The 25,167-nt window shown below is 59.5% G+C and overlaps 2 long non-coding RNA genes across 2 annotated transcripts; one reads left to right on the forward strand and one right to left on the reverse strand.

The window, feature by feature from the left end:
• Nucleotides 1–794: 794 nt before the first annotated feature.
• LOC116657411 lies at nucleotides 795–2,783 on the reverse strand. The gene is made up of 3 exons (XR_004312491.1): nucleotides 2,690–2,783; nucleotides 2,171–2,471; nucleotides 795–1,924 (listed from the first exon to the last, which is right to left on the reverse strand). It is a non-coding gene; the product is annotated as an uncharacterized LOC116657411 (long non-coding RNA).
• Nucleotides 2,784–19,506: 16,723 nt separating this feature from the next.
• LOC116657412 lies at nucleotides 19,507–25,167 on the forward strand. Its single transcript, XR_004312492.1, has 3 exons — nucleotides 19,507–19,570; nucleotides 21,909–22,014; nucleotides 25,094–25,167. It is a non-coding gene; the product is annotated as an uncharacterized LOC116657412 (long non-coding RNA).

Raw genomic sequence — 25,167 nt, forward strand, 5'->3', positions numbered from 1 at the left:
GGCTCCGGGCACCCCAGGAGCCATGGAAAGAGTCGCCAAGGGCCCTCCTGGCAGAGAGAGGGCTGGGGAGGTGGGTGAGTGGGGTGGGGTCTGCTGGGCGATGGCTCCGGGGTGGGGGGAGCGGCCCCGCAGCCGCAGAGCGCTGCCTGAGGCCCTCTGATGACGGCTCCATGTCAGAGCTGGCCCCGTGGCTGTTGCCTGCACGGCAGCTCGGGCGGCCCCGCGCCAATTAAAGACGAGCTGAGCATACTGTTAGCTTCCAACTCGTCAGGAATCCAATTAGGGGCGTCTTAGATCCACTCGAGCGGTTCTGCCGGCCATCCGCGCTGGAGACGCTGGGGCTGGGGCGCAGGCTGCACACTGACGCGCTGTCCTGGGGCTTGGCCAGGCAGGGGCTGGCTAACGCTGGCCCAGCAAGGGCGAGTTCCTGGCACAGCCAGCGTGCCGAGGGCCGTGGTCCCGACTGGTCAGTGCGGATCTCGGGACGGTGGCCTTTCTCCTGGGGGGGGATGTGCCAGACCGATCGGAGGTCCACAAGGAGGCAGTCCCAGTGTCATGTTTCCATCAGGCTTGGCCCTGAGGGGCCATCTGGTCTACCCCTCCAGTGCCGCTGGGAGGCACCCTAGACAGGGATCTAGTCCAGACCCTAAAGTGGACTTGAATCCGCTCCATTCCAGCCAAGCGGCCATTGACTCGGGCCCCTTTTATGACAAAGAGGGCCAGGGTCCTTATTTGCAAATAAGACACCAGGCTCGAATTTGCCGAGACAAGGAAGGAACTTCCCGGAAGGAAGGATTCTGGGGTTTCACACACAGAAGGGAGGCTCAGATGCTGCCACCCTCTCCGCCGCCCATCCCTGCTACTCCGCACACACAGCCGCTCCCACCAGGGCGCGGTGGGCAACCGGGGCACACGGCCGCTGAGAGCCCGCAGCCCTCCCTCCCACCCCGGCTGCCTCGGAGGGGACGCGCTCGTCTTCCGCCCGCTCCAGTGGGGAGGTCTCGGGGAGGGCTGCGACAGTCCGGCTCGGTCGGGGAGAACTGTGTCCTCCCCAGACTCCTAGGTCAAAGCCCGAATGCCCAGGACCTCAGCACGTGACTGCATTTGGAGACAAGGGCTTTTAAGAGGCAGAGAAGTTAAAATGAGGCTGGTGGGCTGTCCCAGACCTTCCCTCCTGAAGGGCCTGGGCTGTGATTAGTCCAGCCCTGTGATTCTCCACGGATGAAGTTTGCAGGGAGGTGGCGGCTTCCGCTAAAAGCTGCACGGTTGGTGTTTACTCACTCATTTATCTAATATTCACGGAGTCTGCTGTGTGCCGGGCAGTGTTGTCTACGTAGCTGGAGAGACAGGCAGGAAACAAGACCGTTCCAGACAGCGGGAGGTGTCCTGAAGATGACCCAGCACAGTGTGTGACAGGAGGTGACGTCAGCTAGGGCAGCCAGAGTGGGTCTCACAAAGGCCATGTGCAGATTAGAGGACGTGCCTTCTCGGCAGAAGAAACAGCAAGTGCAAAGGCCCTGGGGTAGAAACACATTTGGTGTGGATCCACGTGGCCACTGGAGCTTGAAGAACTGAGAGCAAGAATGTGGAAAAAGGAAGCCTCGTAGTTCACAGTAGGGGGGACGTGAGAAGCCAGCAGGGGTTAAGCTGGGAGGCACGGGATGTGTGTTCTGAGAGAGTGAACTGACTTCCCGCTGAGGACGAAAGGTGGGAAAACACGGCAGTGCAGAGACCAGGGTGTGGCCGCCAGCGGGAGGCGGGGGCTTGGGGGCTATTAGACTTGCTCCTGGCCTGGGCGGGGAGGGGGGGCGGGCTGGGAAGAGGAAATGATGGAAGGTTCTGGCCTGAGCTGCTGGGAGAGCTGGTCCTGCTGCCGGGATGCGGGGAGCCTGCAGCTCTGTTCGGGGGCGTCGTGTGAGCGGACCTGTGGGAAGGGCAGTTGGGTCTGAAAGCTGGGAGAGGCTAGGGCGGGAATGGAGGAGGGAGCGGGGCTCAGGCAGGTAAACCCTCAACCCTGCGGCGTCGCCCCCATGCAGGGGCAGGAGATTTGAGCCAGGGAGGTGGTGGTGGGGAGAAGGGAGCACCCAGGTTTGAACCCAGGCTCAGCTCCTCCCCGCCGAGTGTGGCCTCATGGGACCCCTGTGTCCTCACTGGACCTCAGTTTTCTCACCTGTGAAGTGGGAGCACACCCAGTTTTCTAACGTTGCTCTGGTTGGATTTATCACCTTTGTCTTCATGCTGTGTGCCTGTGGTTTGTTCAGGAAGTATTCCCACACCCAGAGACGGTAGACAAGTCCACCCTGTGCACTTGGGTCTCTACTGAAGGGGTGCGCTCTGCCGTGTGCGAGGCGGGGCTCATCGGGGGCTGCCCTCCATTTAGTGGATCGTTGCTTAATAGCCTTGCTCTTCCCCCTTCTGAGCACAGCCACCCTCTCCGCATGATGCACGGGGTGTTGGGGTTTCTGGAAGCCCTAGAGGAGGGGAAAATGTAGAGGGGAAGGGAGGTGAGGTGGCCTGGAGGGAGCAAGGTGGCCCCCGGGGGGCTGGGATGCTGGGACGGTGCGGCAGGGGCGGTTCCTGGGGGAGGGGCTGGGGACACACTACACAGGTCATGGGAAAGGACACTGTCCAGGGGCGGGAGGCACTTGGGTGTCTCTGTTCTCTGACAGTGGCTTCCTTGGCTCCAAACCTTCCGATGAGCCTCCTGTGCACATGGGAGCCTCGTTCGAGGGCCGGGCCTCCAGCGGTGGGCAGAGCACAGGTCCCAGAGTCAGGAGGCCCCGCTGCCGTGCCCCGGGGACTGAGGCTGGGCGCCGCCCCCGCCCCGGCCTCCTGTGGGCTCCCCACCTGTGAAGTGAGGTGGGTGTGGGGCAGGGCCGGAGGGCTCAGTGCCCTTGACCTCAGCCCCAGCCTAGCCGTCCACCTGCTGGCGAGGGGCACCCAGTCCCAGGGCCGAGGCCCATGGAGGGGCCACACTGAGAGTTAGAAGAGTGAGGACCAGGCCTGGGACTCCGGGCTCCTGGCTGGGGCCTCCCCTCCCGTGCAGGCAGCGGCCCCAGCCCGTGGGGAGCAGACACTCGGAACCCCTGGTGGCGCTGAGCCCTGAATCTCCTTCCTGCCGGACCCCTCCTCACGCAGCCGCCACTCTGGCCGCACCCACAGGGCTGCCAGCCCAGGGCCCCGGGCTGGGAAATGTTCTCTCCCCAGGCGGGCGGCTGAAACAAGGCAGCGCAGGTGGAGCGGCTGAGACAGCACGGACCACTCCCTGCAGCCCCGGAGGCTGGAGCCTGAGGTCAGGGTGTCGGGGGCGATCGCCCGAGGCCGCCCTCCCCGGGGCGCAGGCGGCCGTCCTCCCCGCGTCCCCACGTGCTCAGGCCTCTGTGTGTGCCTGCGCCCTAATCTCTTCTTGTCAGGACCCCAGACGTGCTGGCCTAGGACCCACCCTAGTGACCTCGTCTTGCCTTAATTCCCTCTTTAAAGATTTTGCCTCCGAGCACAGTCGCAGGCCGAGGTGCTGAGGCTGGGCTGCAGCGTGTGGGTTGGTGGTGGAGGTGGGGGCACAGGCCAGCCCCTCAAGGGCGGACAGCGAGGAGCTTTTAGAGAGGGTGGGGTGGGCTCGGGGCTGAAGGGGCCTGGCCCTGTTGCCTGCACTGAGCTTTCTGGGGGCTCTGGGGTGTGGGGGTGTGCAGGGTGTGACGTACAGGGCCTGGGGCGTGCTGCGCGGGGTGATGGGGTGTGGGGGGGAGGCCGGTCCACTGGGGCAGTGGCAGCACCGGGGGACCTTCCTGCCCCAAGGGGGAGGCGGCACACCGTCCCCAGGCTACAGAGCAGAGTGGGAAGTGCAGGGAGAGCCCTGGAGGCCACACGACCACAAGGACAATGACAACGACTTGTGGGGACCTTCGAGGTGCCGTACCCGGGGGTGGGTGGCCTGAGAGCCGGCCCCTCCACATACACACACACACACACACACACAGTGAGGAACTCAGACCCACCTCTGCAGGGAGGAGGGAGGCCACGTTCTGCGCTGGGAATCAGCGCCTCAAGGCCGACCTTCAGCCAAGTTACAGAGACTCGTAAATCGTCCTGCCCTTGCGCACTCGTCTCGGGCCCTGCGCACTGTCCGCGTGCCCCTGCTTCTCCTGGGGTCTGCATAAGAGCCTGGGCTTATGTCACCGAGAAAGACCAGGCCCCTCCAGGCCAGGAAGAGGAAGGCCTGGAGTCACAGGAGGCCAGTGTCGCCTCCCCCAGGCGCCCCTGCCAGCTGCAGAGCTAGGCCGCGCCGTGTTGTGGCCAGGAGGGGAGGGGTCCCGGGTGGCCCGCCCACCCCCACACCCCCCCGCCTCTCTCTGGGGCCTGTAATTGGATCTGGAGCCTGAGAGCTTTGGCCTGAGGGGTGGGGTGGATATGGGGATCTTGGGTCTCAGGGCCCCTGGGCTGAGCCCGGGTGGAGAGAGGCATGCAGGGGCCCGGCACTCTGCGGCCGGGCAGAGGCCAGGAGGGCCCAGGGCGCAGAAGCCTCGGTGGCCTGCACCCTGGTCCTCACGGGCCCCTCCAGCTCCACGCGGGCCCTGTGTCAGCCCACCCGCTCCCGTCCTGTCATCAGGAGATTAGGCGTGGGCGGCCCTGCATGGCCGCAGGGGCCCCGGGCATTAGGCCTCTCCTCTGACCTTGAGGGGATTTGGCCGGGGCATCGGGGCGGGGCGGGGAGGGAGAGGACAGGCCCAGGCCGGGGCCAGCCCCGCGGTCACTCACGGGCACCCTGTTACCACAGGTCCCAGACAGTGGCCCAGACCCAGGCTTTGTCTGAAAAGTAGAATATTAAACAAAACAAAAAATATTAGAATCAGCTGCCAAGATTTAAAATGGAGAAATTTTACATTAAAATCTAATTTCTAGCTTTTCTGAGGAAACAGAAGGAAATCAAAGACCAGGTGACAATGGGCTCCGTTCTGGTTCTGCTCAGACGCTCCAAGTCCCAGGTCCCTCCGAGGAAGAGCCCATCAGAGCCCCACACCTCCTGGCCCTGCCGGCATGTCCCCGCCACATCCCTGCCTCCCCTGTGCTCTTTCTGTCTCAGACGCACCACCCCTTGCTTCCTCCAGCTTCGAGACCTGCTGCTGCCTCAGGGCTTTTGCACTTGCTGCTTCTACTTGGCTGCCAGCTCCCACCTCGTGTCACTGGGGTCTTGACTGTCACGTCACCTTCTCTCCTGCATCTCCCTCTCTGCTTTGTTTCCTGTGTCACTCATCACCATGTGACACTCTGTCCTGCTTATTACAGGGCTCGGGCTGAGGGCCGACTGCCGGCTGAGATAGGGCTGGCGGCTTCTCCGTGGGGCCTGGGCTCCTTCGCAGTGTGGGGACCGGGAAGCATCTGGCGAGAGCACCGGGCACAGACCTGGCCCAGAAAGGGCATGAACTGTCCTGCTGCACACTGTTGGCTGGAGGAGACAGACCTCGTCCAGACTCAAGAGGCTTTGTCTGAGGAGGGTACATGGACAAGTTCGAAGGGAGAGGCGCTCGGAGCCCTGCCAAACACCTGGGGCGGGAGCGCTGCTGCGGTGCTTTTTAGGCAGCGCAGTCGGCCACAAGCGAGTCTCAGAATCCACGGTGCTCAGTGAAGCCTTGGCGCTGGGTGGCTGGCTGCCCGCTGTGGGCCTGGTGGACAGGAGCCCTCTGGCCAGAGTTCCTTCTTCCTGTGACCCGCCCCCGCCCCCCAGGCATCTGAGCTGTTGTGCCCACCTTTAGAGAACCCTTCATCTCGGGGCTCCCTTATGCTGGTCCCTCATGACACCCCTTTGCAGCCGCCCTCCCCACAAACTCCAGCCCCTACAGTCGCAGATCCCTTCTCTGTGCTAGTAGCTCGGACTACTAGTATAAATGTCATCACATAGCACGCAGCCCTGCGTGTCTTTTTAGGACTTTAGGCAAACCCGGGGTAGCACTTGCCAGGTTGTAGCAGGTGTCAGTGCTTCGTTCCTTTTTTTGTGGCCAAATCATATTCCGTTGTGTGACTAGACCACATTTGCTTACCCATTCATCAGCTGGTGGCATTTGGGGTATTTCCACCTTTCGTCTGCTGTGAGCAGTGCTGCTATGAACGTTCACGTGCACGTTTTTGTTTAAACAGCTATTTTCAGCTCCTGTGGGGTCTGTGCCTCAGAGTGGAGTTGCTGGATGGTGCGGTAACTCGATGCTGAGCACGCTGGGACTGCTAGACTGGCTTCTGTGGCAACGGCACCATTCACATCCCACCAGCTCGCACGAGGCTCCAACCCTTCCAACACCTGTTCTTCTCTTGCTTATTGTTACAGTCAAACCGGTGGGTGCGAAGTGGTCTCTCGCTGCAGTTTTGACTTGCATCTTCCTGGTGATCAATGATTGAGCATCTTTTCATGTCTTATTGGCCGTTTGAATGTCTTCTTTGGGGAAACGAATGTCTTCTCAGATCTTCTGCTCAATCTAAAAATTTGGGGTTGTCTTTTTATTCTTGAGCTGGATGAGTTCTTTACAGATTCTGGGTACTAGACCCTTACCAGATATGTTTTGCAAATATTTTCTCCCATTCTGTGGGTTGTCACTTTTACTTTTCTTGGTGGTGTCCTTTGGGACACAAAAGCTTGAAAATTTGATAAAGTCCAGTATATCTGTTTTTTTGTTGCCAAAAAATTTGGTGTTTGGTGTCATATCTAAGAAACCACTGCTAAATCAAGGGTCATAAAGATTTGCCTCTGTTTTATTCTAAGAATTTTGTAGATTTAGCTGCCATATTTAGGTTTTTTATTTACTTTGCGTTAAATTTTGTATATGGTGTGAGGTAGGGGTCTGAGTTTGTATTTTTGGGTGTGGCCCTCTGGTTGTCCCAGAACCATTCATTTAAGAGACTATTTACCCCCCTCCCCCATTGAGTAGTTCTGGCCTGCTGGTGGAAGATCAACTGGCCATGACAGACAGGTCTCTTCTGAACTTTCAGTGATCATTATGTCTATTCTTGAATTAGCTCCGTGTTATTTGATTACAGTAGTTTTGTAGTAAGTTTCTCAACTGGAAAGTGTGAGTTGAATCCTCCACCTTTGTCCTTCTTTTTCAAGATTATTTTGGCCATTTAGGCCCCCCTTGCAATTCCACATGAATTTTAGGATTAGCTTGTCCATTTCTGCAAAAAAAGGCCATTGGAATTTTGATAGGAATTGCATTGAATCTGTAGATCAATTTGGGGAGTATTGTCATCTTAACATTATTAAGCTTCCCAATCCATGAACATGGGATGTATTTCCATTTACTCTGGTTTTCTTTCATTTCTTTCAGCAATGTTTTACGGGTTTCTGTGAAGCAGTCTGCATCACCTCAGATACATTTGTTATTAAATGTTTTATTCTTTTTGATGCTGCTGTAAATGGAATGGTTTGTTAGTGTGTAGAAACGCTGCTGATTCTGTGTGTTGACCTTGTATTCTGCGGCTTTGCTGAATTTGTCCGTTAGCTTTAACAGCTTTTTTTTTTTTTTTTTTTTGGTGTATATGGATTTTTAACATTTTCTGTATATAAAATTGTGTCATCTGTTAATAGAGACAGTTTTACTTAGCATTTTTTTGAGATTCATTGGTGATGTTGTATCAATAGCTTATTCCTTTTTATTGCTGAGTAGCTTTCCGTTGAATGGACATGTCACAATTCATTTATCTGTCCTCCTGTTAACAGACATTTGGGTTGTTTCCAGCTTAGGCTATTGCAAATTGGGCTGCTAGATTATTATGCAAGTCTTTGTATGGACATATTTTTTTTGAATTTTTCTTGGGTAAATACCTAGAAGTGGAATGGTTAGCTCATGAGGCAGGTGTGTATTGAACTCCCAACTTTTAAGAATCTGCCAAACTATTTTCCAAAGTGGTTGTACAGTTTTGCACTTACATCAGCAGTGTATGAGAGTTCCAGTTTCTCTAAATCTTCGACTCCTGATGTGATTGGTCTTTTTAGTTTTTGTCATTCTAACAGGTGCTTGGAGGTATGTCATTTTGATTTTAATTTGTATTTCCCAAATGACCAGTAACCTTGAGCATCATTTCAGTGCATATTTGCCGTTTGTACATCTTCTATGTGAAATGTCTGTTCATAGCTTTTGCCCATTTTTAACTTGACTTCTTTGTTTCCTTATTGTTGAATTTTGAGACTTCTTTATGTATTCTGTATCTGTATCTTTTATCAGATAAGCGGTTTGCAAATACTTCCCCTCTGTCTATGAGCTGTCCTTCTGTTGTCTTTACAGCTACCTTTGAAGAGCAGGCGTTTTTAACTTTGATGATACCCAGTTCATTAATTTTTAGTTTTTGAATCATGCTTTTGATGTCATATCTAAATAATCCTTACTTAAGCAGAGGTCACAAAGATTTTCTCCTATGTTATCTTCTAGAAGTTTAATAATTCTAGGTTTTACACTTGGCTCTATGATCCGTTTTGAATTAAATGTTTTATATAGTGTGAGATATGGATCAACCGGGTTTTTGTTTGTTTGGTTTTTATATATGGCTATCCGAATGTTCCCGTATCACTGGTGAAATGACTGTCTTTTCTCTGCTAAGTTGCCTGTGTGCCTTTGTCAGAGGCTGGCCGTCCGTGTAAGTGTGTACTTCTGACTCTATACCGTGCCGTGGGTCTGATTGTCTACGTTTAGATCCTGTCTTGTTAGCTACAGCTTTATAACCTGTCTTTCAATCATGTGGAGTTAGTGCTCCAACTTGGTACTTTTCCTGTTGTTTCGCCTCTTCTAGGTCTTTTGCATTTCATATGAATTTAACAAATGGCTTGTCAATTTCTAAAAACAAAACAAAAGCTGTCCCAGACCGCACGGGTCTCTGACAGTCGGCAGCTGTTATGGGTTATGTTGTTTCCTCTCCTGCAGGCTGATCTTTCCAGGAGCTTCTCCTGCTTTCCCCTGACGTGGCCCACTCTAAACCACTGCGTCCACTCTAGACCGACTTACTCAGGTGTGTTGTCCCCTGTACAGAGACACCAGGCCACCTGCATCACCCGCTGAGTTTCTCAGAGCAGGGGATCATCACTTACTCTGCAACCCCCAGAGAGCCCAGTGGAGCTGGGTACGTGGGAGAGTTTTCCTAAGGCTTTGATCATATTTCCACACAAGTCCTTTATAGTATGGACTAGAACAGGGAGCTAATGAGGATGTCTAATGCTTGAGTTCCTACCCATCCACCTACCCACCCATCCTTCACCCACAGCCGTCTCTCTTCCCATCTTCTGGCCCCCCACCCTCCCTTCCTGATCACCAACTATACTAGACACCAGGGTTCAGAAACATCTTCCCGGCCCTAAGTTTCTCTGCCTTTAAACGAGCAGGTTGGAGGGACTGATTTCCCAGAGCTCTGCACACTCAGTTTTCCTTTGACTTCTGCACAAGGACAATCAGCACCTCAGGCTGACAGGGTTACAGCGTTTCCACAGGAAGGATGAGGAGCTGGGCCAAGTGAGAGAGAGGGCCTCATGCCCACTGACTCCGGCACAGACACTGATTACCACTTGCCCCTATGTGAGCCAAGATCCCAGGAACTGAGGGCCCTGTGACAGGGCGGGTGCAGGGGGGAATCCCAGAGACGGCCCCTCCTGGCTGCGGGCGGTATTCCCTGGGCGCCCAGAGTCTCCCTCGCTGTCTGTGTCCAGTGGGAGCCTCCTGCTGGCCCAGTAGCCACGGTACCCTAGGAGGCAGTGGCTGAGCACGGAGGGCTAGGAGGCTAGGAGTGGGGGGCACTCGGGCCCGAGGGGCAGAGCAGGGGCCCCAGGAAGCCTCAGGTCTATTTTACCCCAGGGCGGGGCCGAGGCCCACGGTGTCTAAAGCGTCTGGGGTGACATCATCAAGACCTGCTCTGGCTGCTGCCTCCCTCACCGCACCTGTGCCCACCCAGAGCTGTTTGTGGCCGACACCTGTGCCCCTGGCCAGGCCATCCTGGGGGAGGCCTCTGAGGTGGAGGGAAGGCTAGGGTTGGGGCGTGGAGGAGGCGGGTGACCCCTTTCCCCTCTGCCCAGGCTCCTCCTCCCGGTGCCTGGGGCTGCCCTGACGCCCCCGCAGCCTGGGCCCAGTTGTGACACCGTACAGTTTGGAGTTAATAACAGAGGTTTTTATCTCTTCTGCAGTTTTCTTGTTGCTCTGTGGCCTCTGCCCGTTGAATCGGGGCCCCGGCTGCCTCAGGGGGGAAGCAGACACAGCTAAGAACAAAGAAATCAATTGACTTTCTGGAATGAATTTTTAAAAACTCGCAGCAGAGGCAATATTCTGAAAGCGCAGAGGATGTCTTTTGCAAGAGCAGGGCTTTTTGAGAGAGGAAGCGTTTTTTGAGTGAAAACATAGACTTTATTGCATAAGCTGCAGATGGGGGAAACCGTGGGAGGGCGTTTTCCTGCTGAAAGGGGCAATAACGGGACTAGGGGTAGCAGAGAAGGGGGGTCCGAGCCCCCCACCTGGCCCCGGCCTGGGTGAAGCCATGTGGAGGCGGCTGATGGGAAATCTGGGTAAGTCTGGGGACTCTGGGCGTGTGAGACCTGCATTTGCCCCATGTCTTCATGGAGAAGCCCCGCCTGACAGCATCATGGTGGCCCCTGGGGAGCAGCCCCCAACAGCCCCCAATCGTCACTGCTCAAAAGAGGCTATTGTTGTTATTATTATTTCTGTTTCACAAAGCAGATGGTTTGTGTATTAGTTATCTACTGCTGCATAACAAATCACCCCAAAATTCAGTGACGTGGAACAACACAGATTATCTCCCGTAATTTCTGCGGTGAACAATTTAGAAGTTGCCTAGCAGGGTGGGTCCAGCTCAGGGTTGCTCTCGAGGCTGCATCTGAAGGCTCAACTGGGGCCAGGGGATCCTGGTCCAGCCCTGGCTGTTGTACGGGGGCTTCATCTTCTTTCATGTGGCCCCTGCACGGGCTGCTGAGTGTCCTCACAGCACAGCAGGGGACTTCCCCGGAGCTGGTGACCCACGAGAGCTGAGAGGGAAAGTGCCATGCTTTGTGGACTGGCCCTGGAAGTCAGCCCCTCAACACAGGTAGAGACGGGACAAGTGTGTAAATACCAGAAGGGGTTCGTCCTGGGAGGCCGCCCATGAGTGCAGTGCCGTCTGGATTTCAAAGCATTTAGCAGCTTTCAAAGCACTCTAGCGTCCACAGCAGACAGGTGCACACACTAGCTCACTGGCCTTTCCCTGAGATGGTCCCAGGTCTCCTGTGCAGGGACTGAGCCAGGGGCTTTGCGAGCTTCTCTGGTCCTGCCTGTGCCCTGTGCTGGGCCTCCAGTGTTTGTGGGGCCCAGGAAGTCATCCTGGAGAAGAAATCCAACCCCAGCCCCAAAGAGCAAGGCCAGAGCTAAGACGGACAGGCTCAGTTCAGGGTCAGCGAGGAGCAGAGAGGGCAGAGCCCCTGAGAACACAGCAAGGGTCTGTCTGGAGGGCCTGGGATGCCCGGCGGAGACATCGGCCAGCAGAAACTGCATCTCCATGTGTCCCCTCCTCGGTGTCCCCAGCACCCAGCTCAGGGCTTTGCCCCAGAGGGTCTGTGGCATTGGGGGCCATCCCAGGTTTTGGAGTGGGGGCAGGGGTGGCGCTGTGTCCACTGATCTCTGGTGCTACTGTGTGTCCCTGCACAGGAGTGCTGGAGGCAGGGAGGCCCAGTGGAGGCTGAGAGGCCCCCTGGCGTGGTGGGGAATGCTGAGGCTGAGACTACCTTGTTGTGGGGCCCTCTGTGTGATTCAGGGGGTTCCTCCCCTCCTGGGCCCATACCTGTGAACCATGGTAGATGCCTTCTGACCTGGGGGCTGAAGCAGTGGCCTGTGAGGTCCTACAAGGGGCTTGGTGGCCACACAGAGCCTGGGCTGAATTCCCCCAGGCCCTCAGCTGGCCCCAAGCTATGACAGAATTCCTTGTTTCTGGGCCAGGCTCCTCTCCCAATGCCGCCTCCTGCAGCTCCATGGACTCTGTCTGTCTCTGCCTGCCAGACTTCCTGGGGCCCCCCACCCCCAAGCTGCCACTGGGGGGCCTGCTGTTCCTCCTGCATAGACACCGCCTTCAGGGGCACTTCCTGCAGCCAGCCTTGCAACCATGGGGTGCACACTCGCTCTCCAAGTCTCAGAGCCTCTGCTGGGGCTGGACCCCCGGCTGCAAGACTGGCTCCACCACTGAGCAGTCAGTGTGCATCCTTGGGCCAGTGCTGGGGCCTCCCACCTCCTCAGCAACCAGTAGGGGCCAGACACTAACTTGGATAAGATACTGAGGCCACGGAGGTGAGCGGGGAGCCAGGGCACCTCAATCAAGTCCTTTCCTTCCCCTTCCCCCGACTCCCAGACTTATCCAGGGAAGGCAAGTTGCTTTAGCCCTCCAAGCCTCACTTTTCCTATCTTTAAAATGGGCACCACAGTGTCTTTTGAAGGGCGAAGACATTAAATGTTGGGGAAGTCCACTTTATCAATTTTTCTTTTACAATCTGTATTTTTGTGTCACGTTCGAGAAATCTTTGCCAAACCCAAGGTCCCTAAGATTTTCTCCCATGAAAAGATAAGCTGCAGTGTGGGAGAGAATGTTTGCAGAACACATATCACGAAGGACTTGTATTCGGAGTATATAAAGATCTTTCATCACTCAGTCGTAAGAAGACTCAGCCCAGTTTCTAAAGTGGGCCAAATATTTAAGCAGACATTTCACTAAAGAAGTCGTGATGAATCAGCCATGAAAAGATGCTTGAGATCATTAGCCATTAGGAAAATGCAGATTAGAGCCACAGTGCAGCACCACCCCACACCTCCTGGAAAGGCCGCAGTGAAACAGACTGACTACAGCAAGTGCTGGCGAGGATGGGGGGCAGCCGGAGCCAGTAGGGGTGTAAAGCCGGGCAGCTGCTTTAAGCAAGCGTGGTAGTTAAACATACTCCTGCTGTGAGACCAGATGCTCCTCTCCTGAGCACTCAGGAGAGTCCGGGACACGTGCGCAGACGGTCCCAGCCCACCAGCTCGGGTGCTCAGGTGTCCCAGGCAACTTGGGGTCCGGCAGGACCCGAGCACCGCCTCTCCGCGTTGCTGGGAGGGTTCGCCTTGCTGGTGGACGCTTCTACGTGGGCTGCACGTGGGAAGCACAGAACAAGTATGTCTCCCGTGTTGTCTTCATCTCACCCGCCGGCAACAGCGTGCAGTTGGGGAAACGGAGGCCGGGACAGGGCAGGCTGTTGACAGGGACTGGCCAGCAGGCCAGTGTCAATGCCGGGCCCAGCAGCCAGGCTCTGACTGTGGCCAGTGGACGCCCAGCTCCCTTTCCTTCCTCCGTCCTGGTGGAGCCGCCGAACTTCCATCTCATGGGGACGGGGGTGTCTCCACGCTTTCCCCTCAGCTGGATCAGGGCCACAATCCCTGGGCAGGCTGGAGCAAATACCCCTCCCTGAGCCACCCAGCTCATCAGCGCCCCGTTAGAGCAAAACAAGGAGCACCTGCCAAAGGGCCCTTGCTGGTTTCGGCTAAATGAACCCAAAAGGAGTCGCCTGCTGCTGAAGTTGGCTTCGGTGGCAGCCTCGACAGTGGCAGAGAGCAGGGGAGTGCCGAGCATCGGCTGGAAGAACGGAGCCTTCAGCTCAGCTCCCGGGTGAGGACTGGAACTCCCCCTGGCTGCCAGTGGGGGAGGCAGAGGCAGCCCTGGTCTCACCTCACCCCCGAGCCGCTGCGGCATGGGGCTGGGGGTGTGGGGAGTGGAGCCAGAGCTGGGGAGCTGGGGCACAGCTGGGACCACTGGGAGCCCCCAGTGTTCCGATTGTCCACTGCTGCATAACAAAGCACCCCAAACTCAGCAGCTTGAAACAATCGTCATTTATTCTGTTCCCGAATCCCCACCCCGGGCATTGCTGGCATGGGGTGGAGGTTGGTCTTGGCTTCACGAGGCGTGGGGTGGGCAGCCTGGCTGGAGACTGAGGGGCCTCATTCCAGACGGTGCACTCCAGTGGGGGCCAGCTGTGGGCCTCTCTGTGTGGCCTGGGCTTCCACAGAATAAGGTGTCTGGGTTCCCAGGTGACAATCATATGGCCATTTGAGACACAGCCTCAAGGGTCCCAGAGCATCACGTTGCCCCGTTACCTCATGGGGGCCGTGGAAAACAGAGGGCTGGGGCACAGACCCCACCTCTTGGCGGGAGGGCGGTGGGGTTCTGGAAGGTCGTGGGGACAGGAAGCTAGCTATGCGGCGTTTTTAGAGCTACAGCCTGCACCTGCTCGGCCTCCACACCCTGCAGGCAGGGAGGACCCCAGATTCACCCAGCCTAGAGCCCCCCACGAATGCTGGCCCTGCCCAGTGCATTGCCTCACGGCCTGAGGGCAAATCGGCTTGGGAAGCCCTGCCATGGCTTCCCTTGTCCTGCAAAGGTCCTGGCTTGTTAACTCGGAGGGTCTGGGGGCGGGGCGGGGCCTGGCAGCCAGGGGCGTGGCCGGTGGTGGGGTGTGGCCGGTGGTGGGTGCGGCCTGTGGTGGGGCGTGGCCTGTGGTGGGGGCGGGCTTTGGTCACCTGGTCGGAGGCCGCAATGCTTTCCTGGCAGTGGAAGACCTTTCTCTTTCATATGTGGTCTTCCCTTCCATGAAGGGGCCCCTCCATCCCTCCCGTCCTGTTCACCTCTTTCACAGTCTGCGGGAGGCCTGGGCCGGGCTATGTTTCTTGGGAAACAGAAGAGCATGTAGTAACCCACCAATTGTTCTCCAAGTTCAGAGTCACTGCAGTCTCCAGGGTGTCCCCACACCTGCCCTGGGGCTTTCCAAACATCAGGGTCCACCGGGACCCCCTCCCTGTGAGATGTTGGCAAGGCCCAGAGTGGGAAGCGGGCTTGCCCCGGGCAGGCACCTGGCCACGGCACAGCAGGGCCTCCGCCACACCTCTCGCCACCTGTTGTCAGCAGTAGCCCTGTCGTTCCGAGCCACGGAGGGGCAGGTCCTGGCCTGGGCCTTAAGCCACCAGTGGGGGCCTCCGTGTCCGTCTGGGGGACACTGTGCAGGGCTGTGAGGACTGGCTGCAGTCCTGGGCACCTGGGTAGAGCAGGGACGGCTGGGCAGGGTCAGGGGGATCTGATGGCCAAGACCCCCATTTAGCCTCCATCCAGAGGTCGTCTCCAGGACAGGAGCCCGGCCGCGGGGAGCCGCCTCCCATGTGACTCCGAGCACCTGGCCGCTTCTACCTCCTCTTTCCTTACCTACGGAAAGGGCCTGCCTACCGCCCACCCCATTCCCGGGGGAGCAAGGTGACGACAGGCCCCCGAGCTCCAGGTGCACCCCAAGGGTGGCATGTGGGTGGAGACCCCAGGTTCTCTTCTGGGGGGAAGAGGAGGGGCCTCGGTGTCCCTCGGCCGAGCCGCGCATCCCCCGACCCCACACCAGACAGGCTCTGTCCCATCAAATTCTCCAAGTTAACAAGTGCAGGCCTGATGATTAACTAGATTTGCAAAGTTGATGAAAAGCTCGGGATATAAATAAATATTCCTGGAGACATCCCACCCCCCGCAGGCATGAACTTTGAATAATTGGAGAGAATTATGCTGAGGATTAATCAAAACTTTTTTTTCCTTTCGCTAATTACCTCTGGCTTCATCAGTGTCAGAGTCTAATCAACCCCAGACGTCGTAACCGACCCTCGGGAAACGTGAGGGACGGGGGTGTGGGGAGGGGGGAGGGCGGGCTTGGTGCCACTTCGAGGGGGATGGGGAGCTGGGCGGGGAGCCTGGTCCAGCTCCAGAGCCGCCCTGGCCTGGGGTGCGGCTGGCGGTGGCGGGGGGCGGGAGCCAGCCCCCAGGCCTGCCTCTGATCCAGATGAGGGGAGTGGTGATGCAGTCCAGCCGCCTCCCTCCGCTCCTCCCTCCTTGCTGAGTTTCTCGGTCAGATGGACGGGGCCCAGGGTGGGGGCGAGCGCTGGGGCGGCCCCAGTTGTGGGGAGAGGCGGGCGCTGGCCAGCCGCCGTGGTGGGCCTGAGGGCTGGTCAGGATTCTGTGCATCTCTAGGGGAAGGAGGCTTTGCCCCCCCCAACCCCCAAGCCCTCTGAGGAAGTCATCTGCATCTGATGAAGGACCCCTGTTCTGGGAGCATGGCTCCAGCGCCCGCCCGGAGGAGAGGCCAGGGCCTCGGGCCGGTGCCTCCGTCACAGCTCTCTCGCTGCGTTGCGACCGCAGGGCGTCTGGGCTGTGACGGCAGGACAGGCAGTGGCTCTTAGCCCCTCTGGGCAGCGCCCCCCCCGACCCTGGCCTCTCCCCCTGCCTGGGCCTCCTTCCCTGGGGCTGCTTCTGACCCCCTCCCCCTCCCCTTCCTCGTTTGGCGAACCAGATGAGCCTTTGACCAACGTCTGAAGAAAACTCGCCTGCCTGGACGTTCGCCCCAGCGCCCCCGCTCAGGAACCGAAACCCCGCCCTGGGCCCCTCGGCACTCGTGCCGGCCCGGTCTTGCCCCTCTTCCTGGCACAGTTCCTAGGAGAGGCTGCGGGCCCCGGTCAGGGTCACCGGCCCAGCCCCGCCTAGGGCCACCGTGTGGCCTCTGAGCAGGAGGAACGGGCCCCTCCTGGCTTCTCACAGCCACGGCCTGCAGACCCCGCGCAGCCGCCACCGGCAGCCGGGGGCAGCCGGGAGCAGCCCCCAGCCCAGCAGGGGATGGAACTGGCCTCGTGCAGGTCTGGGACCTAGGAGGTGACAGCCTTGTGAATCCCCACAGCCCCAGCCAAGGACCCTGGACCCGGGGTCCTGAGACCTGGCTGGGGGACTTGGGTGCCCGGCACCCTCCCGTCAGGGGGCCCACATGTACCCAGGATGGCTGAAGGGTGGTGTCTGGGTCACTCTTTTCTCCCTGGGGCTCCGGTGGTTGCTGCTCCCCCCAGCAGGCAGGTCTTGGCTCACAACCCCTGTGGGGTCGGTCCTGCCCCCCTTTCTCCCCGTGAAGCAGCACCCCTGCCTGGTGCCCCGTGGCTGGCTGGACCCGGCCCCACATCTTTCTTCTCGCAGCAGATGGAGAGGATGGTGGGTGGGAACCAGGGTTCCCAGAGCATCAGAGTTGAGGCTGCTACCCTCCTGTGTGGAGAGGGGTGCACTGGCCTCTCCTGCTCTGAACGAAGTGGTGCAGAGGCTGCTGGGGTTTGTTCCTTTTCCTTCCAAACTTTCCTAAAAGGGGGTTGAGATTGCCTTTAATTACAGAGCAGAGCGAGGCAGAAGGCACAGCGACTCTGCAGGCAAAGTGACCCCCAGAGGCCCAGGCCTTGCAGAAAGGGATAGGGGGCAGGGGGCGCAAGGAAGGAGCACTGAGGGGCTGGGGGGCAGGGGGCCCCAGGGATGGGAGGATGGTGGTGCCTGGAGGGGCCCTGAGAGATGGAGTCCGGGGAAGTGGGGGCCTGAGGGGCCTCTGCCGGTGTCTCTGACTTCCCCCCTCCTGCCTTCCTGTCTCTCCACCTGTCTCCCTGGGTCTCAGGTGTGCCCCTGAGCAAGGTGGGCATAGGCCATGGCCGCAGGGGTCAGGGCAGGCTGGGTCATCCCCGTGGCCTGCCCCTCCTGGCGCTGGGTGACCAAGTACCCCCGCAGTCCCCCATCAGAGAGGGAGTGATGTTCCGACCGCTGCCTCCCCCTGCCGTGATCCGGTGGGCAGAGACAGGCCCAGGCGCCCCTGAGCCCTGGCCACTCTGGTCCTTCTGCCACCTCTGCCCCTCAGCCAGACCTTGGAAGTCCATTATTTCTGTTTCCTGGCAAAGACAGGGTAGCCGACCACCGATCTGAGAGATTATAGGTCCTTTCTTCTGTCTTTAGACAGGTTGGGGGTTAGCGTCACACCCGTGTCCACAGGAGGGAGCTGCTTGACAGGGCACCTGTGGCTCCTGGGCCAGCCGTGGACATACCGAGGACCCCTGCCCTTTGCTGGGCACAGCCCAGCAAGACCTGTGCACTGGGGGTCCAAGGGCAGCCCCTCCACCACCTCGCCTGTCCCCAGGAGGCCTGTGCTCCTGCCCCACCCTGACCCTGGATTGCTGTGTGTCTCTGGGCACAGGCCTCCCCTCTCTGGGCCTATTTATCTTCTCTCCTCTAGATCGGCTTCCGTGCGCCCCAGGTCCTTCAGGCCCAGACGCTGGGTAACTTCAGCTGGGCAGGGCCCCCACAGGCTGTCCCCACCTTCCCGGGCACCCGGGCTCCCGCTAGGCCCGAGGGCTGCCTGGCCTCCTTGTCTGCAGCAGGACCATCCGTCACTGCTCGTGACAGATTATCTGTCCCTGTCCCTGCTGCTGCTCTGGCTATTCCGGCTGCAAAGCAGTGTTTATCACTCCCCACAACACGACTCCCCCCCTCCGCCCGCCCCACCTCCCTCCCCTGGCCACAGATAGCAGGAGGTTTTCTGGGGCTATTTTCATGGTTTTAATTTTCCATTCCCTGCCCCCTCTCTTCCCCCTTACTATATCCTGGGCTCTTTTGGGGCTTCTGGAATGAGCCTACATTTTCCCAGCGATATTTTTTAATAAAAACCATCATTTATGATTATTTTCCTTCCCCACGGACTGTCAGCTTCCTCATCTGATTTTTTTATCGCCGTGGCGTCCTGCCCACTCTGTCACCACGCAGGCGCAGACGGGCATGCGTGCACATCCTTATGGGCTCGAGGGTTTGCTCCAGAGCCGCAGGTGGGGACCCTCCTGCCCCTGCCCTGCCCTGCCCTGTCTCAGCCCAGCCCTGCGGCCCTCCGTTCTCCGCGGCCCCTGGTCTCCTGAGCTTTCAGTCCTCCTTCAGGGGAGTGTCACCTGCACGTCTTTCTCAGCTCCGTTCATTAGAAAGGACAGAGGTCTCGGAGGAGGTGGGGCTGCCTGCAGAGTCTGCCCGGCTGCTAATGGCTCAGGACCATCAGGGACCGTGGTTTTCCACAGAGAGTCTGGTCTAACACACCCTCCAGCAAGACCTGGGATGGGGCCCTGCATCCAACACTTGGTTCCCTCTTTTTGAAATATAGACAAATATGGGGCTGTGGGTCATTCATTCATTCAACAAACACTCCTGGAGGGCCTACTATGTGTGGGAAGAGCCACACACCTGTCCTAGGGTAGGAACCAGCTTAGATGTCACCCTCCTGATACCAGAGCCTCCACTCACACTCACACACTCACAGAATGGAGCCCTGCGCTGCCCAGTGATTTTGCTGTGTGACCTCTGGCAAGTTGCTGACCCTCTCTGAGCCTTCATCGCTTTCCTTCTCTGGTCTCCATCCACCCCTGGCCGGACATTGGTCCTTTCCTCATCAGCCCCCAGGGGATCGCGTTTCAAGCAGCTGCAGCCTCTTCCCAGTTCCTTCTCGGCTGCTTGCCAATTACCCAGAGGAGCCAGACCTGTCTTGAGACAGCCAGCTCCAGACAGCTCCTCCCCTGCCTGCCATACCCAGGCGTCCCAGACCAACCACATGGCCCTCCCACCCCTGCCAGGCTCTTGCTGGCCCCTGCTCCTTGGCCATCTTTGGAGACAGGACCCTGCTGGGTTCACTGGTGGCTGGGTTCCGAAGCCTGGGGCCACTGTCCCGGGTTCCAGCCCGAGGCTGGCCGGACAAGTGAGTAATGGGTTCTCCCAGCCCAGCTTCTCCCTTATCAGTGGAAGGAGAGAGTGCTATGAATATTCATAGGGCTCACATGAATATTCATGATGACGATGACGCTCTCCCTCCATCACCTTGCCCTCGGGCACCTCCATAGCTTTCCAAGCTCCCGCCCCTCCCCTTGATCCCAGCCTGCAGGTGGCTTTACCTCCATTGGCAGGGAGGCGGGCAGGAGCCCCTGGTCAGGGAGGTCCCTGGTGGGAAAGACCCCTGTCCTGGTGCCCAGGGGTCCAGGCTCGCATCTGCACTCTGACCCCACTTCCCATGGGAAGCCACTTCCCCTGGGCCTCAGTTTCCCTCCTGACCTCTACCGGCCCTTCTGGGCCTGAGGGTTTGGCCAGGCGGACCGCTCCAGGAACACACACGTCCTCTCTGACTCCACTTTCTCTGCTCCACTGTGTGAGGACAAAGCTGGGGGTCTTGGGTTCCCTGAGGTGGAGCCAGGCAGACCGGGTTACCCAGGACCGGTAACCAGAGAGGCCCGGGGTCCGGTGTCATGGGCTGGTGGCCAGGGACCGCTCCGCTGGCCATCCCCTGGGACAGGCGAGACAGGCGGGCGAGGGCGCTGGCTGGGATGGCGGGGGCTCCAGGAGCAGCAGAGGGAGGGGTTGGGTCCGGAAGGCGGGGAGGTGGGTGGGCAGGGCTCGGGAAGACCTTCGCCTTCAGGGTCAGGGTATGCGGGACCTCAGCTCCTGGAGGGGAGGCTGGCTTTGCCGCGCACACTGTGTGACCTTGGGCAGGTGGCCCAGCTCTGTGCCTCGGTGTCCCTCTCTGTGCAGGCCTTTCCCTGCTGTGTTCAAGGCTGAGCTACCCTGGCTCCCAAAGTGTGGGAGGGCCCCCTCTGAAGGCATTTGGCCATGTGCTCGGAGGGGAGCCAGCTTGGGGACACACCGCAGGGCCCAAAGCTTTGAGATTCTGGGAGGCCAAGCCTCTGCTTGTGCCCTGTCCCCCTGCCCATGATCCCTGAGCTCTCAAGAGCAAGCTGCCTGCTGGCTCCAGACCTCCATGGGCTCCTCCCTCTGCCAAGGCACCTGCGCTCATGCTGAACCCCGATTTCCCTGCATCTCTCTCTTGTCTGACTCTCACTGGGCTGCAAGCGGTAGGCATCCAGGGTCCCTGCCTCTTTCTGGGTGCCCAGCTCGGTCTCACAGCGATGGACCCTCCTCCGGGGGCAAGAGGTAGCCTCCTGCCTGCAAGCCTTCTCCGGGGGGTGGGGGACTTGGCAGGAGCAGGTGGGTGACCAGACTCATTAAGGAGAACAAGCCCTGCTCAGCGCCTTCCGGAGAGCTCCGAGGCACGGGCCCCCTCGGTCTCCTGATCGCCTGCTAGACTGTGCGGACAGCAGCCTCCCTTGCCTGCACACAGACTAAAGGTGTCCCTGTGCTTCCAGCTCGCTCTGGCCACCGTCCTGGGGCTCCACCTGCCCTCCCCGCGGTGTGGGAGTGGAGGCTCGCAGCACTTCGGTGCTTGACCAAGGCCGCCCAGGGGGCAGGTGGGACCAGGCCCCTGTCCCCTCTTCCCAGGCAGGGGACAGATGGAGGGCCCCCGCCCTCGGGTCTCACTGAGGCTGACCCTGCGAGAGCTCTGTCGCTGAGACCCAGCCCGCTCCGCGCTGTTTGCCTAAATTTGTTCAACCCCGTCTTCCCACGGGACCCAGGCGGCCACCGCCGACATCTGTGGGAACACAGCAGAGGAATGCCTAATGAGGGCTCAGCGTGGCCCCGCCACGGAGCGCAGGCTGGGACAGATGGTCCATCATTACCCATTTTTATTAATTACTGGCTCCGCGTGCGGCGATTGGCTTGCAAGCCCCTGACTCGTCGGACGCACCGCCGTCCCGGCTATTCTGGAAGGAAGAACGGCCCTGCATTTAGCTCAGCGGGCGCTTCCTCCCGGCTTCCTTTGAGGCCACAGACATTTCTGGCTCAGCGTGGTCCCTGGGGGACCGGGCCAGGCAGGGAGAGGCGAGTGTGCAGCTGCCACCTGCCCGAGGAGACTGGGAGAGGGGCTGGCGCAGGACAGACGCAGGGGGCCCCACCTACCCCAGCCCGGTGGGGGCGGGCGACCAGACACCCGGGCCCCAGGACCCAGCTCAGGGCTGAGGCTGCCTCCTACACCCTCTCCCTGCTGGCCTCAAGCCTGCTGGGCATAACCAGCCTCAGAAAGAGCAAGCCTTCCGTCTCCACCCCCAGACGGGGGCACTTGGGGCCCACAAACCCCCTGGTGCTGCGGGGAGCCCATGCTCCTGGGTGCTCTTCTGCGTAGAGGTCCACAGCCTCCCTCTTGTTTGCAGATGCTCCGGACCCCAGCCTCGTCTCTCCTGGGGGCTCCTGAGACTCTGCGGTCCCACAGCCCTGGGTCCCAAGCCCAACACTGGCTCCGACTTGCAGAGACGCTGGGTGAGTCCCCCCCACCCCCATCCCTGGGCTTCACAGCCCCACCTGCAAAGGGGAGGCCCTGACCTACTGAGTGCCCACGCGGCGGAAGGCCTCAGAACACTGCTGCTCTGTGGCTGCTGCCGATCCTAGGTTTGCTTTCGGCAAGTCCCGCGTTGCCTGCAGCCTCTACGAGGAGTGATTGTGTCCTGCTGGACCCCCAACAAGAAGGGAAAGAAAGTGTATTGGGGGCACAGGGACCCACGTCGTCAGACAGTCCTGGGAGGGGATGCTGGGTGCACTGGGAGGCCCCACAGCGTCGGGCCGCCCTGGGAGCCCGCGTCTCCCTGCTGGCCAGGATGCCGCGTTCCCTCCGGCTTCTGAGTGTGGCCCGTTAGCCCAGGAGATAATGGGACATGAAGCACAAGATTTCTAGTCAATAAAAAGGCGCCTCGGAGGCTTTTAGATCTTCCCTCTGTCACACTGGGTCGGCACTTTATCTGCTGCCCACTGGACAGTCTGTCACAAAGCTGGGTCCCTGCCCTGCTGGAGCCCGCCACGGCTTGTCCCGGCCGCCGCCCGTGAGCCGGCGGAGCCCAGACACCAGTGAGGTCAGCTCAGAGGGGCCTGCTGGCTGTATGGCCAGGAGAGCCGGCGGGCCACCTTTGCAGAGATGCAGGGGAGGCGATGAGGTTGGGGGTGGGGACCACGTGGGAGGGGCAGGCGGGGCTGGGACGTGGACTGACCTGAGGCCAGGAGGCCTGGGAGGTAGACGCACAACACGCTGCCCTTTGATGGCCCGAGGGGCAGCCCTGTCTGGGGCAGGAGGCGGGGCTTAGCCCTTCTCAAGACAGATCCAGTCGGGACTCGGTAGGCACACAAAGCTAGCAGCTGCCCAGGCTGGGCAGTAGTGAGGTCCTTGACGCTGGGGGAAATCAAGCGCAGCCTGATGCCCACTGGGCCAGGAGGCCTGAGTGAGAGAAGCAGAAAGGCCAGCAGCACAAGGGGTTCCATTTGTATCAGAGGTAATTGGCGGGGGGACAGTGTCCTGGAAGGAAGGAGGAGACGGCCTTCGGGGTCTCAGGATGGACTCAGTAGCCGCCCTGCCTCCCACACTGCCTGGTTCTTTAATCGAGGACCAGGGCCTGGGCAGCAGGGTGGGGTTTGAGACTTGAGCTGTAGACCCCAGCCCCAGAGCTGGGACCCTGCCCCACAGAGGCACCGAACGGCGACCAGAGGCAGCTCTCAGGGCCAGTGTTCCCTGAGCCGGGACAGATCAGGGTGGCTGTCAGGGAGGCCACCCCCTGGACTCTCATCCATATGCCTCTGACCCTTGGATCAGGCCAGAGGGAGGGCACGCAGCCAGGGAGGGGGGAGGCCCTGGCCTCCTTCCCGGAGGAAACCCAACCGACCGCTCCTCACTGCAGACACCTCCTGGCCCGACCGCCCTGCTCACGACTGGCTTCCCGTCCTGGTGGGGGCTTGGAGTAAGTGGCCTGTCCTTGGGTGGGGGAAGGGTCCTGGGAGGGAGGGCAGCTGGCCCTGAAGCAGGAGGTGGGGCAGCCAGCTGGCAAGGTTGCTGGGGGGTGGGGGGCGGTGGCCTCTCTTCCCTGGGCTGGCCTGCCCGCCCCTCCCCTGGGACCCATCCCCTCTACTTCCATCAGGTCAGTTCAAAGCCCTGGGAGGAGCACTGGGGCTCTGGGGCACTGGTGCAGCCTCTCTCTGCAAGGTGCTCCCCTACCGGGAAGCGTGACCCCAGCCCAGGTGACCAGTGTGCACAGGTACCTGGATGAGCCCAGGACACCTGAGCTGGGCCTGAGGGACAGAGGGCTGGGACAGGCCAGCCAAGGTGCAGGAGGGCACGCCGGGCAGATGCGCCAGTGTGAGCACGGCCTGGAGGTGAGGGGGGCACACCTGCCGGAGGAGACGAGCGCTGCACTGGGGATGGGCGTCCGCTCCCACCAGACCCGCCCTCCTGCCCGCGGGCTCCTGGAGCAGCGGGCTCCTGTGCCCAGGGCTTGGCTGCAGCGAATTTCCCGGAGAGAAGATCAGGCACTGGGGGGGTCCCTACCGGAGCAGGGCAGCAGGGCCACGTGCTGAGGGCTCGCCTTTGAGGAAGGGCACATCCGTGGCTCAGTTCCAAAGTGCCTACTGTGAGCACCCATTATGCCCAGTGACAGCAATCAGACCAGTCCTGCCCCCAAGGGGCTCACACGAGATGCTGGGAAGGACAGGAGCCTCTCTCAGCAGGGGTGTACAGGAGTTCAAGGCCACGGCCACGTGTAGCCCTGACAACGCCTCCATCGCGGGGCCTCTGGAGGGCCCTGGGGACCCCACGGGGCCACAGGGCAATGGTAGCCCACCACCATTCTCTGCCATCCTTGTCCTCGATCTTTCCCTCCAAGAAGGGAATCCTGGTGGTTGAAAACATTTTCATGAAGTACAGTACCTCTCTGTCTGCTTCAAAGCTTACAACGGCCATCTTTGTCCTTTTCTGACCAAGGCCTGTTTGAGTCCTTTAGTTAGCAGCGGGACAAATCCCAGGGGAACAAGTGAATGGGGCTGGGGCGGTGGGCCCCCTGCCTCTCACACTTTGGGAGGGTAACCCCAGCCTTCAGAGCAGGAGGGGGCGCACCCCCTTCCAGGCCGTGAGGTGGCGGCTTTCCCAGCCCCACCTCTGCAGCCCTGGGAGAGGTGGCCCCTCAGCTCCTGGAGCATGGAAGCTCTGTGGACCTGACCCAGGTGTGAGGCCCCTTCCGTCTGTCTGTCCGTCTGTTCTTCCTGCCCTCATCCCATCTGCAAACACGGCTGGTCACTGATGGTGGCCCTGGCCGGGTGCCGGGCGTCTGTCAGGGACACAGACAGGATCTCTGAGGGGCTCATGGGCCAGGACACCCTCACCTTCATAATCCACATACCTGATGGTCAAGGTGGACAATTCTGGAAAAAAAAAAAAAAAGAACAAAAAAGCAACATCATTGTCGGGTCTTCCTTTTACACACATGTACATTTTTTTTCTTCGCAGAATTGGGATTGAATTTACTATGCAATTTCTAACCTGTTGATTTCTCCACCTAACGTCGCTTCATGTGCTCTATCCCAGGTGCACGATGCGGACGAAGGTGCGCATTCCTGCAGCCTCTGGCTTCCGAGGAGGCAACACCACCTCCAGTTTCC

The sequence above is a fragment of the Camelus ferus genome, chromosome 18 (assembly GCF_009834535.1).
Source record: "Camelus ferus isolate YT-003-E chromosome 18, BCGSAC_Cfer_1.0, whole genome shotgun sequence".
Taxonomy (NCBI): domain Eukaryota; kingdom Metazoa; phylum Chordata; class Mammalia; order Artiodactyla; family Camelidae; genus Camelus; species Camelus ferus.